General features: G+C 50.2%; 1 long non-coding RNA gene across 1 annotated transcript in view; it reads right to left on the bottom strand.

Moving 5' to 3' along the window:
- LOC123000889 (uncharacterized) overlaps positions 1-10,664 on the bottom strand; it is a 130,893-nt gene extending 120,229 nt beyond the window's left edge. The window contains exon 1 of the long non-coding RNA XR_008957314.1: positions 10,592-10,664. This is a non-coding gene — a long non-coding RNA (uncharacterized LOC123000889). The remainder of the gene's footprint in view (positions 1-10,591) is intronic.
- Positions 10,665-15,674: the final 5,010 nt, after the last annotated feature.

Below are 15,674 nucleotides of genomic sequence, written 5' to 3'. Positions count from 1 at the left end.
AGGAAAGAGCTGGGTCTCCCACACAGCAGCTGAATATCAGCCCTGGACACAAGGAGTTAAGGAAATCTGCACCAGAAGCTTTCAAGGTGTCGCTGCTGCCTCTGACAGGCTGCTAGCAAAGCATCCAGCTTGACCAACAGGATATCTCAGGACTATATTTGTCTGGCTTTACGTTTAACCTTGGAAGTAACTCTCATCTTCAATGGTGCTAGTGTTTTTGCAGGACAGGTCTGGAGCAGGCCTAGGCTGGTATCTTGCAGTTTCTTCCTGAAATGTCTGGATGAACCCTGAGGTGAACTATGAAGGTTGCACCAAGACACTCTGAGCTGCTGCACAGGTCACCACTGCTGTGAGCATGACTCACTGAGGAAGCCCAGGCCTGCCCGGAGGCAGGAAGCCTCACATTTTGGGACTGAGGGGCCCTGGGCTGTGACAGACAGAAGCAGGTGGGGTGAGGACCACAGGGACAGTGTGCCATTCTGGGGGGGACCTGGACAGTGCCAAAGGCAGACAAAACTGCCGGGAGGAGTGCTGTTCTCTCACCTGGTGGGCTTGCAAATTCTTTTCTTTCACCGTTTTCTTAAAAAGAACCCTCTTCTGAATTGTCTGTGGTTTTAGTTCGGCCCTAGCCGAGCTTTCTTTGAAAACTAGGACACATTACATAGTTATTGAATTATCAAGCTTTGTCAACATCAACATCATCATTATCAAAATATGATCCAGGTGTTCAGCTGAGCAGATCCTTGCACAAAGTGATTTACATGAATAAACACACTTCCTTCTCATCTTTGGGAATTTAGCTAAGAAGCAAAAAAAAAAAAAACAAAAAAAAACTGGTGCAGACGGAAGTGTAAAAAGACATACAGACATGCACCATGTGCACAAAATCTGAGAACAGAACATCATGAAGGAATAAAAGGGGAGGGTGCTTAACCCTCAGTCATACCAGTGTCCACCTGAGGCATGCTGACGGCTGTCTGTTTGGGCTGGGAAGGAGAAAAGAGTGGATCTGAAGGGTCATTTCAAACTTTTGAGTCAAAATGACGAGACTCGGTGCCTTTGAGGACAGAAATCATGTCTTGTTTATGTCTGAGTCTTCACTATCCAATACAGAGCCCAGCACTTTGACTGTAGTTTGATTAAAAGAGCTATTATTTTATTATTGTTATAATCTCTGTTATGAATGTCCCCATATCACCTACTAACTATCCCAGCAGCCAAGGACCGATGCTCACAGACAGCTTCAACCTGTTTAATTTTGTGGGAAGTACACCATATCACTGTTCTGGAAGCTCTTTTCCCCAGAATTCTGTAAGCTGGACAAACTGATTATGAACGTCATTTATGAAGAGAAAACAATTGCTAACACAATGAAATAGATGCCATGGAAAAATGACATTTAGTGTTCTGGTCAATTAATTGAATATATGTGCGGGGCAGAATGGGTTTTATATCCCTCTAACCCTTAGTCCATTCAGGCTGCTGTAACAAAATACCATAGACCAGGTGGCTTATAAACAGCAGAAATGTATTGCTCACATTCCGGAGGCTGGAAGTCCAAGATCATGGTGCTAGCATGGTCTGGTGATCCACACACGCTGGAAGGGGCAAGGGAGCTCTGGTGGGATCTTTCTTCTAAGAGCACTAATCCCATTCATGAAGGCTCTACCCTCAGGGATCTAATCACCTGTTGAAGCTCCACCTACCAGCACAACCCTTTGGGGATTAGGAGTTCAACATATCAATCTGGGGGCACTACAGACATTCAGAGGATAACAAACCCTCACCCCACTCTCCTGCCTTTTCCTGGGGCCTGACCAACCAAAGCTAGGCCAACTCAAGGAGGAGAAAGAGCAGAGATCCATAAGCACATCAATACACTGGGGATATACCAAGGAGGCCAGCTTGGCCAAGAGCAAGCTCAGCTCACCTTACAGAACTCATGGCTTGTTTCTCCTGCCAGCCCCTGCCCCAGGCCCAGCCCAGGCAGAGCAGAACCCAAAGGTGACCCAATGCCTGCCCTGTCTTAGAGGCTGAGGATGCAGGCGGAACCTGGCAGTGGGAGCAGTGGGGTAAGAGAGTCAGGACCAGGATTTGGGGAAAGGGTGCTGAAAGAGAGAAGGTCAAATGAGAGGGACCCACCAGCCTACCTCAGCCTAGCTCCAAGGACCAAGGGCTGAGGAGGGCCCAGGGACTACCCCCAGGAGTAAAAGAGCCACTTCTGATTCCTGAAGTCACAGCTTCTGACTGGTTTAGAAGAGACAAATCCCACTTGAAGGGCTGTTTTGCACGTTCTTTAGACACCATGGTACATGGGTAAGCTAAGAGTAAAACTATAAAACTGAAAACTGCTCTTCCCTTCCACTCTTCGGAGAAAAGCTCCGGGACTTTTTTTTTTTTTTTTTTTTAAGATTTTCTTTATTTGGGGCGCCTGGGTGGTGCAGTCGTTAAGCGTCTGCCTTCGACTCAGGGCATGATCCTGGCATGATGGGATCGAGCCCCACATCAGGCTCCTCCGCTATGAGCCTGCTTCTTCCTCTCCCACTCCTCCTGCTTGTGTTCCCTCCTCACTGGCTGTCTCTATCTCTGTCAAATAAATAAATAAAATCTTTAAAAAAAAAAAAAGATTTTCTTTATTTATTTGAGAGAGAGAGAAAGCAGGAGGGGGAGGGAGAGACTCCCTCAACCAGACTCCATGCTGAGCGCAGAGTCCAACGCAGGGCTCAATCCCACAACCCTGAGATCATGACCTGAGCCAAAATCAAGAGTTGGACACTTAACCAACTGAGCCACCCAAGTGCCCCTCTGGGTTTGTTTTACATGCATTTTCCCCTAGCTCTCATACAATAAGAGGAATCATATTGTTATCCGTTTTCCAAAGGCAGTAGCCAACTTCCTCTACTTTTCCTGTGTCTGATGGAGGCCAGCAAGTCTCAGGGACCTCACCACACAAGCAGTGTGGAACTCTCCAAATGGACATTTATGAAGGCTCTGGGTGCTGGCTGGGCAGGGCAATGCAGAGAAATGCAAAGCATCCCAGGCATCAGGCCGGAATTTACTCCCACCCTTTCCTCTGCCCACAGAATAGCACCCCCAGGCCCCAGCCTTCTCTACTTGGAACTCTCTCCTGAGACCTCTCATGGAGACTTATCCTGCTGGCCCAAGTGGAAAGGGGGGAAGAGGCCTGGGTCAGAGGGAATGCCTCCTGAGTCATCATACAGAAGGAAAGAGAAAAATTTGAACAGCTGCCTCTGCTGGAAAGGTCCAGAGAAAAGGTGTTTCCAGACCTGTGAGTTAGGTGGACAACCAAGCAAGAGGAGGGCCCATGCCAGTGGAGATAGAACTGGAAAGGCTGCTTCCTGAACCAGGGCTGGCCGGAGGGGCCCGGGCTGGGGGTGCTGTCCCTTTAGTATAGCCTGACACCCTCAGCAAGGCAGGATAAGAAGGAGGGATGAGAATGGAGATGAAGGAATAAAATAGGTTTGGGGGGGCCGTTCTAGCCTGAGAAGAAGAAACACATAAGAAAAAACATATATACCCTGGGGGACAGCTCAACACATTCTGAGAAGAGGAGGCTTGGGGGCGAGGAAGTTTAGGACAAGGAGTTGTTATGCAAACCTGGAACGGAGTTGGGACAGGGCACCTACAGGGTATCAACTAGGCTAGCGAATGGCGCAACACCGAGTGTGGTCACAGCCAACACGCCCCAGAATCGGACGGCAGGCTGCAAAGCAGTATCGTCGTCACACCCCACCTATTTTACAGATGAGAAAACGGAGATGGGTGCCAGCTCTCCCCTGCGGGGCTGCACCCCAGAGCAAGGGCAGGAGGCCCCTGCTTCCACACGAGGCCCCTGAGGGCTCCAGGGTGGGCATTTTTACTTCAATGCCGCACATCTGTTGTCATACGCCTTTAAAAATATAACTGAACCCATCCAACCTGTGGTTTCAAGGATACTGTTGCTTAGGAGGATGCGATGTTTCAAAAGTGAGTTTATTTAAAGTTCATTCAAATGAAGTAGCAAATAAATAATATTACATATGGCACTTGGTTTTGCTTTAAAAAAAAAAAAAGCGAAGGTGGGAAACCAAGTCCTGATGATGAGGAGGATGAGGGTGACCAGGACAGCTGTCCATTTCATAACGCTCACTATGTGCCAAGAGCCTGTACGTACATACATTAAGCCGTTTATTCTCACGACGGCTCCCTGGGGCTAGCACACAGGCTCTGGTTTAACACAGAGGCCTGGGAGAGACCCTGAAAGGCCCCCCCGGGATCGGACTGCCTCCAGGCGCTCAGGCTCAGACCGCAGAGCCGGGCTCAGCACGAAGAGCCTGGCTGGGGCCCGGTGTGGGGGGCTTTGAGACCGTCTGCCGGGAGGAGGGTGTTCACGTGCCCTCTCCGCTTCGGATGCAGAACTTTAGGAGACTGAATTTCAGAGCAGCCTTCCCTCCTGATGCAATGAGGACAAGCCAGTGACAACGCACAGCGGGCGGATTTCATTACTAGCTCCGGAGTGGCCTGTTTTTTGCATTGGGCAGTGATTACGTTGCACAGTTGATGTGAGGGCCTTGGGCAAAATCCCTGCTAACTCAATTTCAGGTTGGCCTTCCTGCCTGCCTGCCTGCCTGCCTGCTAAACTCTTCCAGATGATTCTGGCTGGATTTGCGAGGCTTTACCAGACAGGTCGTCTCTGCATTAGAGGAGGGGAGGGACGTCTGGAAAATGCCAGGAGAGAGGAAAGGAGATCTCTGAGTTCAAAGGCTCATGGGACGGGTGGTGGGGATGGGGAGAGAAAAGTAGAGGGTAATAGGTCCTAGGATCCCTAGGCTGAGAGCATCAGAGATAGTTGTGCTTCTTCCTTTTAAACACGGTTGGTTAAAAATCTTCCAGGACACCCGCCAGGTCAGCAGTGTTCAAGAGCAAGAGCTTTGGAATCTCAGATTCAGCTCTCATTAGCCAGACAGCCTTGCCTCTGGCCATGTAACCTCTCTGGGCCTTAGTTTCTCTATCTGCAGGGTGGGAATAAAAAAACTTGTGAAGATTAAGTGAGATCATGTTAGCACAGTAGAGGAGGGGTGTTAAGTGCACAGTCGGGGTACTTGTTACTGTTATAATCCTCCAGAATGGGGTGAAGGTTTACACCTCTCTGAGGAGACTTAGCTCACATTTTAAGTCCAGGCTGAGCTACCACAGCCAAGTAAAATTTTAGAAATCCTTGTCCCAAGATAAGAATTCAAAAAGTGGCACGTGGGCAAGCGTAGAGATTTAGTAGAACATTTTAGCCAAAGTTAAGAAATCAAAGTGGCCGGGAAAGGGGTCCAAAGCTGAATTCACAATCTCTCACTCAAAACCTACTCTTCCTTCAGTGTTCCCTACCTCAGGAAATAAGCCTCTCCTTGTTGGGACTTTGGTGTGGAGTGGCTCCATTTCCAGGGCAGAACTCATGGTTTGAGGCTGGCCGAACTGGTTATGCCAGCCTGGACTGAACTTGCCTCCCAGGCTTCAGGCTCCTACTGCCAGGGCACAGCCGGCCCCACTAAGATCACCACAGGGCTCTGAGAACAAACTGGATCACACGGGTCTGTGGCAGGCAGAAGTGACCAGAAAACCCAGAAGGCTCCGAGTCACACTAGCCTAGTCCTTCCTCCCTAATGCTCTGATCACATGAGGAGGAGCCATTGGGACAGAGCCCAGGAGTGTTACTCTAATAGAAGTCCCTCTGCTTGGAAACATGAGGAGTGGGGAACAAGTGTTCCCTAATACCATCCACCTGGTTGCATTAGTCACAAGCCTTGGAGTCATCTTAGACACATGATGTCCCTCACTTCCCCACCCCCAAGCCATATCTTGTTCATCACCATGTCCCATCAATTTCACTTCCTAAATATGTCTTGAATCTGTTTGCTATGTTCCATTCCACAGCCACCACGCAGTAGGCCAAAACATGATTATTTCTCACCTGGATCCTCACAAGGCCTCTTATCCAGTTCTGCTGTCTTCAATCTATTCTCCACTCTGCCAGCCCCAACTCCTCTTTACATTTTTTTTTTTTAAACTTTGTTTTAAAAAATTCCTTGATGCTCTTTGGTAAAAACTAAAATCCATGATGTGAGTCCAATGTTCTGCTGGTCTGGCCCATACCTACCTCTCTAGTCTGGGGGGGACATGACTCGCCCCCTTGCAGTGAGAGCTCCAACCACCCTGCTTCATCTGACTTCTGGGAGTAGATAAGCTTCATTCTGTCTCAGAATCCTTGCCCATGCTGTTCCCTCTACATAGAATGCCCTTCCTTCTTCCCTTCTTCCCTCCCTTTCCCTTCCTCTGGCTAGCTCTAGCTCATCCTTTACATCTTAACTCAAATGTCACCTTTCCATAGAAGCATCCCAGACCAGATCAGGTCCCCCTACTAACACATTTAAGGTTTTGGTGAGCTTTCTCTTCCTAGTATTTATCTCAGTCAGTAATAAGATACTGTATGATTCTGGGGCGCCTGGGTGGCTCAGTCGGTTAAACATCTGCCTTTGGCTCAGGTCATGATCCCAGGGTCCTGGGATGAAGCCCCACATTGGGCTCCCTGCTCGGCAGGAAGCCTGCTTCTCCTTCTCCCTCTCCTTCTGCCTGCTGCTTCCCCTGCTTGTGCTCTGTCAATTAAATAAATAAAATCTTTAAAAAAAGATACTGTCTGATTCTTTGATTAATGCCTGTGTCCTGTACTGTAAGCTCCATGCAGATAGGGTTGTCCTATCCCTCAGCACCCAGCACAGTCACTGGCACATAGTAGTCACCTGGTATTAACACTGATTGGCTGGATGAAGGAGAAAAGTGATTGGAGAAAAAGGTACAATCCTAGTAGATGGTTTTGGAGATCAAATGCCCTTTCTCTGGGACAGTGGGACAGACCAAGGAGACATGGGATAGGGTATTTGGGCATGAGTCTTTGGGCAGGCGGACAAGGGTTGATCTGGAATCAGAGGCCAGAAGCTAGCAGCTCCACTAGCTGAGCATGGAAAACATGACTATAGCATCATAATGAATCAATAGGGTAGAGGGAAGGAGATGATTCCTGGTAGGACCCTTCTCAGATAGGATGCACATGGGATTCTGAAACTTCACTATAAGAGTAGGAAATGCAATTATTGGCACCAGCCACAGCAAAAATCACCAACGTTTCTCTGGGTGTAGAGTCTTTCAGGCTGTTCCATCTACAGGTGAGTAGAGAATTTGTCATTTTGTGGAGTGCACAGCATCTAAATCCCCTCTTTAGTTTTGGGGAATCTCCACAGCATGAGTCTTTATGGGAGGCAGTCAGCTTTGTTTCTACCTGTTTTCCAAGTCTGGCTCTCTAGCCTTGCTGGCGAGTCTCAATACTTCCCACTATCCTTGAATAAATTCCCTCTCAGCTTAAGTCAGCTGGAATGTTTCTGTTGTTTTCAGCCAAGAACCATAACTGGTAGAGTTTAGGGCCAGCAGGTAATGACCTCTAGCTTCTCCATGAAACTATGCATGCAGATGCCAAGCATACAGACACTCCAGCTGTGGGCAGGACTGTTCGGGCAGGCTGCAAGTGAGGGGCTCCTCAGGAACAGGGAGGGAAGGTGGCCATTTGAGGCAGACAGAGCCTTTGGATGGAATCAGAATTCCCGTAAATCTGTGGGTGAAGGCCACATCACAGAACTCATCCTGTTGTTGGGATATGCCTATGGGGTAGGTCATTTAATACACCCCAGACTGGTGGCCTGGGAAACACCTGATAGGTGGAGGCCCAGAAAACCCACAGTTGGCTCATGGCCTCATGGGAATGCAAACTCCTGCCCCTCGTGGGCCTTCTCGTATTTGTTGTACTTTTCCTGAAGAGGCTGTACTCTGGTAATCTGTCCAAGATATTTTCCACTTCTAGGACCCTGAGTCCAGTACAAAGAATTAAATATGGAAGGAAATAAGCAGAGAGTCAGAGTGCACTTCCCACACTTCCTGATGCCTCAAATAATAGGATGTCAGAGCAGGAAAGGCCCTTGGGACCATCTAGTCTTGTGGTCTCAGACGTCAGTGGGCCTCACAATCACCCAGGGAACTAGTTAACAGTGTGGATTCCCACAGCTTTCTCCATCCCCACAGCTGATACACTAGGTCCAGGGTAAAACCCCAAGATCTGGGTTTCGTACAAACTTCTCCAGGTGATCCTAATAGGAATTGTTTGAGACTAGTGATTCTGGTCTTTCATCCCATCTTACAGCTTAAAAAACCTGAGACTGAAAAAGAAAAGCCCTCCTGACCGAGGGCCCAGAGAGTCAGCAGTGGAGCCAGACACCGCGTCCCAGCCTCCTGATTCCCACTCCCCTAGGCTGGTGGGGACCAGGTCAGGGCATGGAAAGTGCCTATTTCCAAAGCCAGTTACAAGACTGTTGACCCCAATAAGACCCTCCCTTTTCTGACTGCAAGAGGTGCAGCTTGTCATGGGCAAGTGCTGGAAATAAAGAAGGATCTGCTCTAGTCTCTGACAGAGAGGCTACTGTGGTCTTAGTGGAGTAGGAAGCCCCACAGGCAAAGCCAGGAATTGCCACAGCAAGGCCCTCAGCCTGACACAGTAGCAGCCCAGGTTCGAGTTCTGGGTCTTCCAATGCCATGCATGAGCTTAGATAAGTCACTCCCCTCCCCAAGTCCCTGTTTTGTCCAGTTCATAAAATGGGGATAAATGTGTTCTCTGCTGTCCACCCTGCCTGCCTCCCTGGCCTCTGGTGTGAATGTGCTTTGTAAACTCCCACATGCTGCCCAAGCAGGAGGGATTACAGACACTGGAGATGTGACTAGAATCCTGATTTCCACTCAGGGTCCCTTGAGGACGTGCTAGGCTCATCTTAGAAACAGCAGAGGAAGCTAAGAAGCTGCCAGCAATGCTCAAGGGGAGATTCTCAGAGCCCTGTGGGCTGGCTGGCAAAGAGGTCCCTTCTGCTCATACAGCACTCCTGTGTCAGGGAACCTACCATGGACGAGAACCCCTTTCACTGGCAGGTGCGTTTGGTGGGGGGGGGGGGGGGGGGCTGGGGTAAGGGGGTGGGGATCACCGGATCAGGGTCTTCCTATCTCTGGTCTGGTTCTGCCAGAAACCTTTGTCCATCTCTCAAAGTGCCCTGGCTCAGGAGCCCTAGGAAGTGTTCAGAGGACCCCAGGGGACCAAGAGAAGTCACATCCCAACCTTTTGTGCCACAGCCTGTTAGAGCAGCTTCAAGAGGGTGGATTCGCTCAGAGGGTATCTTTCCATCTTGCCACATCACACGTCTCAGAGCCACTTCCCCAGCTGGCAGGAGTCCTGGATTACCTGAAGTTATCAGGACGCCAGCATTCTGACACAATTCTGCCCAAAATATGCTTTGTCACCTTGCTCCATCCCCTCCTCTTTGACTCTGTTTTCTCATCTGTAAAATGGGGGAACGAATTCCTGTCCCACCCTCCATTATAAGTTTGCTGTGTCAAATGAAAGCAGGGTGTGGGAGGACTTCGTTGTCCTTATCTTGTAGGAAAAGACAGAGGCCTGGAAAGGAAGGGAGAGGACGTGGATGCAGAAATGACCTGCAACTCCAGGAGGCACAAGAGCTCTGCAGAAGGACTGAATTCCTGTCTCTCCTTGGGGCCACCCTGGGTCAGCAGGTCCTTTGTCGTATGATGCTCCTCATCCCTTCATTTTTCTCAATATTTATAGCGCATTTAACCAAATTACCACAATCATTACCTGACCTTCAAAGTGCATCTTCACATTAGTAATATTTTACATCCTAAGAAGCCCCATCTAACCGCCCCAGTCAATGAAAACTGGCATAGCTGCATTTGACGAGCCAGTCCAACTTAGTACAGACATGACCAGCCGTCCAGTTCACTTGGCATTTTTGTGCCTCGTTCCGCAATAAGAAATTTCTATCACATGACTATTAAGCCCAAGGCATTCACTATCACATGCCAGACCAGGACCTCATAGTGATTAAGCCTAAGAAAAGTCTTCAGTCAGAAACCCAAGCAGACAATTCCTTGATGCAGGTATGAAGTCATCTAGGTCAGTGGTTTTCAAGCTTTTTTTTTTTTTTTTTAAGATTTTATTTATTTATGTGACAGAGAGACAGCCAGCGAGAGAGGGAACACAGCAGGGGAGAGGGAGAGGAAGAAGCAGGCTCCTAGCCCAGGAGCCCGATGTGGGACTCGATCCCGAAACGCCGGGATCACGCCCTGAGCCGAAGGCAGACGCTCAACGACTGCGCTATCCAGGCGCCACCCCCCCCCCTTTTTTTAAAAGCAGACTACTTTCTTCACAAGATCTTAAAGCAAACCCTTTATCAGCTACTTCTGAAGACTCGCTGAGACTCGAGGAAGCGCTGCTGATTTACTGCACAGATGTGGAAAATGGAGCTCTCGGCACACAACAAACCAGAGGGGAAAACACACCTAAAATACTGTCACGGGAGTCGGGTTCTTGAGCTCACAAGAATGGATAACGAAGCTGGACCCAAAAATCAAAAGTACAAGCAAGGGTTTACTGAGCTTACAGCCCAAGCTGTGGGGCAGAGACAACACCAACAAACGGCAATTACGCCAACCTCACCTGACAGCTAGGAGGCCCTGCTTGTGTAGAGAAAGTTCCCGCTCAGATGGTTCCCACTCTGGTCCAATACACTAATGAGGCAAAGGGGGGAAATGCCTCGTCCTGATTGGCTTGAAGGGCCGCATTCTGATTGGTTGGAAGGGCCTCATCCTGATTGGTTGGAAGGGACTCGTCCTGATTGGTCGATATTGGAGGCAACTCTCACAGCTCATTGGTGCTTTTTGGAGCCGCGGTCCTCTGGTTTAAGTCCGGCTTGTAAATGGAGCCATATCCTGGACACATTCTGGTTCAGCTCTGTGGGACTAGGGGTTTAAAGATAACAGCCAAAAGCACCTGCGTGGCTCAGTTGGCTAAGAGGCCAGCTCTTGATCTCAGGGTCCGGAGTTCAGGCCCTGTGTTGGGCCCCATGCTGGGTATGGAGCCTACTTATTTAAAAAAAACAAAAATACGCTAACAGCCAACAGAAAGTGCCCTATGTACACAATGTTTTTTGCTTGGGGCTTGGTCCCATGGTCCCTAACTGTCTCAAAACCTCCGTCAGCGCAGGTCTCTAACCCACAGCACGGGTGTCGCCAGCTCAGTGTGGCATCAAAGAGAAACGGAAAGTTTCCTTCATCCCCAGGCCATTTACACAGCCTGAGGAAGGAGGCTCATAAAGGGGGTATGGCTTGTAAATGGAGGAGAGGAATGTATTGACACTGTTATAATAAACAAATCTGGCTGGGAAGCAAGGGACTCACCACCTCCTTTGAAAACAAGAATGTTCGGCGGGACGTTTCTGAGGCGCTGAGCCCGTTGCTGAAATAAAGCAGAAGCAGGCCTGGCAAGAATGGACAAACGGAAATTCCTTCCAGCTGCCTTGGTTCTGCCTTCTCCGTGGTTCCCTGGAGCACTGGCAGCCAGGCGTTGCTAGTGGCCAGCAGGAGACTGACCCACCTGCAGAAGGGCCCCTGTGTCTCCCACCAACGGTCCGCAGGGCACTTGCATGAGCCAGAGAGTGACTTTTTGGTGGGCCTTTGGAGTTGGCTTCCTGTCGAGGGGAGCTGACAGCCTGGGGATGGGGAGTGGGCAGAGTCAGACACGCAAACCACCACACCGTGTTAATATGGCAAAGGGGCTTGAAGGGAAGTACACTCCACACAGGTAAGGACAGAGGGACTGAAGGCCAGGCTCACGGCTCTGTCGCTAAGACATTGGCCCGAGACTTGACCCAGGTGCCACTGTCGCTCTACAGAGCTGGGGCAGGGCGTGGCCTCTGATTTGTCTGACTTCCAACGGCCCAGCTGCTCAGCCCGGAGGTGGGGAGGGTCGTGATTGGGAAGCATCAGGAGGGGACACGTGTGGAGCCCGGCCGGGGCGGTGGGCGAGCCCCGAGTCCTTGCGCTGAGGATGTGGCGGGGGAGCGGCGCCCCGGGTGGCAGGAATGCGCCCTGGGGCCTGCGAGACGCCGGGGAGGTGGCGGGGACAGCCGCGCCTGCCGGGACCAGGGGCTGCGGCCAGTCTATCCAAAGGTCATCGCTGCCTCCGTTCTGCCGCTCCCGGGAGGAGGTGCTGCCAGTAGTTTGAAGCAAAGTTCCTTTCTGCAAGGAGCTGAGGTCAAGCAAGAAGCCCGGGGGCCCCCAGCTCTCCTATGTGAAGCTTTTGCTCACCTGGAAAATAGGCCATCTGGGGGGGGGGGGCGGGGGAGTTCATCATCGTACAGGTGGACTCCCAGACAAGTTCTGATCAAGCCTTCAATCCCAGACCAGGCAGGGATGGCAGGGCACCACGTGCTCTGTTCAGGGCCTTCCAAACCCAGAGACCCCCTGCCACGAGAGACTCTCAGGATGTTCCAACTGGAGGGTCCTTAGAGAGTTTTGTGGCTTTCACACTGTTCTAGAGCACAGGGGAGGCCAAGGGGTGAGAGTTTAGACCCCCACTCCCTTTCTACCCAAGACCCCCACTTTCTTCTTGACTGCATGAGATGTCATTTAAAAGAGACTGTTACTAAATATAAGTCTGAGTTCCTCTTTCAAGTCAATTGTTCACATTTTCACTTTGTTGTGCATGACCTTGGGCAACTTGAAACCCTCTGTGTCCCAGGTTCTTCACCTGTAAAATGAGAATAGTAATAGTACCTCCTTCTTGGGGTTGTTACAGGGATTAAGTGAATTAATGCATGTAAATGTGCTTAGAACTTGTGGTGCCTGTGTCACAGTAAAAAAAAAAAAAAGTGGTAAGATTGTTGTTTTTGTTATCATTACTATTATTGTAAGACGAGGAGAGTGAGACCCAGAGAGGAAAGGAACTTGCCCAGGTGACAAGGGAACTTGGTAGTAGAGTGGGGAGTAGTATCAAGGTTTCCTGACTCTCTAGATGAGTCCTTTATGTCTAAGGCGTTTTGTGGTTGATGCTCCCTGGAAATCTTAGCAGATAAACAAAAGCCCATCTGGAAGAGACCATGCTCTATAAGGGGCCTCTGGTACAACCTCCATGAACCTCAGGAAATGGAGGAGGAGGGGGAATTTGGAGAGAGAGAGAGAGAGAGAGAGAGAAGAGAGAGGGAAGGAAAGAGAAAGGAAGGTGGGGAGAAGAGGAAGAGGTGGCAGAAGAGAGGTCTTGAGCCCTCTTAGCTCAGCCATTCAACAGGAGATGGTGTCTTCATCAGCCTGGGTTATAGTAACAAGGTACCGCAGACCGGGTGGCTGACAAACAACAGAAATGTAATTCTCACGGTTCTGGAGGCTGGAAGTCCAAGATCAAAGCATAGACCAGCATAGTCCAATAAGAGCCCTCTTCCTGGTTCATAACTGGCACCTCTCACTACTGTGTCCTCCCATGCTGGAAGGGGGTTAGGGATCTCTCCAGAGCCTCTTTCATAAGGCATGAATTCCATTCCTGAGGCCCCCACCCTCATAACTTAAGCACCAAAGTTGGGCTGCCCAGGATCTCAGACTGATTTATGATCAAGTGCAGTGCAGTCACAACTTCATGAATCTCTCCTCTCAATCTAAGTTGAGCCACAGGCCCCAGTGGCTCAGGTGAGGTCAGGAAGGCCGCAGCCAGCTTGGCAGGGACCCCCATCATCGCCTGAGGAATAGTCAGTGCTTGCACACAGCAGTTAAAGAGAGTCTGGTTCTGAATCCTGTCACTTTCTGACTGACTGGGCAAGGTATTTAAACCTAAGCTTCAGTTTAATCATCTATAAAATTGGGATTATAAATATTGCCTCATAGTATCACTGGGAGGATCAAATGGGATAATGCATATAAAGTGCTTAACCCAGGGCCTGGCAAGTAGGAAGTGCTCAATAAATGCTCATCACTATTATTATCGAATGTGGCTTCCTGCCCCCATGTGTGTGCAACGGCTTCCCTACCTGCTGTCCATCAAGGGCCTACATCAGTTAAGATCTGGTTTGCCTGCAAAGAAATGATCCCAAAATAGTGGTAATGCAGAAGAGAGAGAAGTTTATTTCTTCTCACATAAAATCTAAATGGGTGGTCAAGGGAGGAAAGTGGTTCACCAGTGTCTGGGACTGAAACCACACATGGCCTTGACCTCATGATTCAAGATGGCAGCATCCAAGTTCCAACCAGACAGTTGAGTGAAGGGATAAAGGAGCCAAAGAGTGCCTATAGTCGATCTCTTAAGGAAGTTTCCTGAAAGCTGTTGTATTACCATTGGCCAGAACATAGTCACATGACCACTTCTAACTGCAAGGGAAGCTGGGAAATGAAGTCTTTATTATGGGTAGCCCTATGCCCAGCTACACATTGGTGGATATATTCCTATAGAAGAGGGGAATAAATAACAGAAACTTTTAACAGTCTCTGCTCCAAGCCTCTTGGTTTGTCCAGGCAGCTAGGCGGCTGGCAGCCAGGTACCTAAGCACTGAAACACAGGGATGGGAGTGTACTGCTTTTCCTCATCCCCTCCCAGCGGCTCAGTGTGCCACTGAGAACCAGGCACTGGAACTTAGCCCTCCTGCCACGGGTCAGAGAAAGTCCTGTCCTGGTTAATGACCTCCCACACCCACCTTGGCCTCAACGCAAAAGGCAGGAAGTCTTCAGTAGAGGCAGCTCACTGCCCCCTCCTGGCTAAGGAAAAGACACTCAGCAACACAGAGGTTCTGAGGGGCAGAGTGGAGCAGCAAGCAGGTGGGCCTATCCCTTGCTGCTCCCTTCGGTGTGAAGGCCCAGCCAAGTGCCCTGCCTCCTGATTCTGCCAAAATCCTCTTCACACCACCTCTTTTAGGAGGCACCTGTAGCCTGCCCCGTCAGAAGTCCCCTGTCCCTTTCCTGGGCTCCCCCACATGCTTGTACACCCAGTGTAGCACAGGTTGTCCTGAGTGATGGTCAGCTCCCCTAGACTGGTGCACAGCCCACCTGTCCCCCCCCCCCAACTGGGAGCACCTCCAGGCTAGGAATGAAATCTTACCACAGATCCCCTGCAGCCTGATTCTAGATAGCCCTTAACCCTCAGAACTTGGATGCCGAGAAAGAAAAGACGGGAAGGAAGCCAGGCCTGGCTAAAGCATAACTGAGAGGCAACAGGAAGAATCCAAAGCCAGACAGCTGGGGGCAGGAGGAACCGGACCATCCTCCTCCCCTAAGCCGAATGATTGGGATGAGCCCCCTGGGCAGTTGCAAGAGTTGGTGCTTCAGAAAATACCCCTTTCTGTGCCTGGGATGCATTTGTTCCTTATATTTCCAGGCTGAAGCCCTTCTGGCCAATAATTCCTTAATCCACCTGGCATCCCCTTTAGGGATTTCTGCAAGGAGGTAGTGTCGGGCTGTCAAGTTTGTTCTGTGTTTAGCAATCAGGAAGGGGTATTGGGAGGAGGAAGTTACCTCCTCTGCCCCAGGCCCCCAGAAGGAGCAGAGTGAGCAGGAAGGTGGGCTCTGGCCACTGTGGTTCAGCCTTGAGTGAAACACCCATGGACGAAGGCCTATGCATTTCTCAGAAAGGCCAAGGTGGCGTGGGTGGGGACAGGAGAGGGTTACTTAGGCTCTGGCTACGCTGACTGGCGTGCCCCCTGCGTCTCTCCCCCTGTGCCAGGCGCTGGGCTGCGGAGCTTCCACATTCACCCAATCTATGTAAC

Source organism: Ursus arctos, unplaced genomic scaffold (genome assembly GCF_023065955.2).
Source record: "Ursus arctos isolate Adak ecotype North America unplaced genomic scaffold, UrsArc2.0 scaffold_4, whole genome shotgun sequence".
Taxonomy (NCBI): domain Eukaryota; kingdom Metazoa; phylum Chordata; class Mammalia; order Carnivora; family Ursidae; genus Ursus; species Ursus arctos.
The sequence above is the reverse complement of the archived record's forward strand: the minus strand, read 5'-3'. Positions and strand labels throughout refer to the sequence as shown.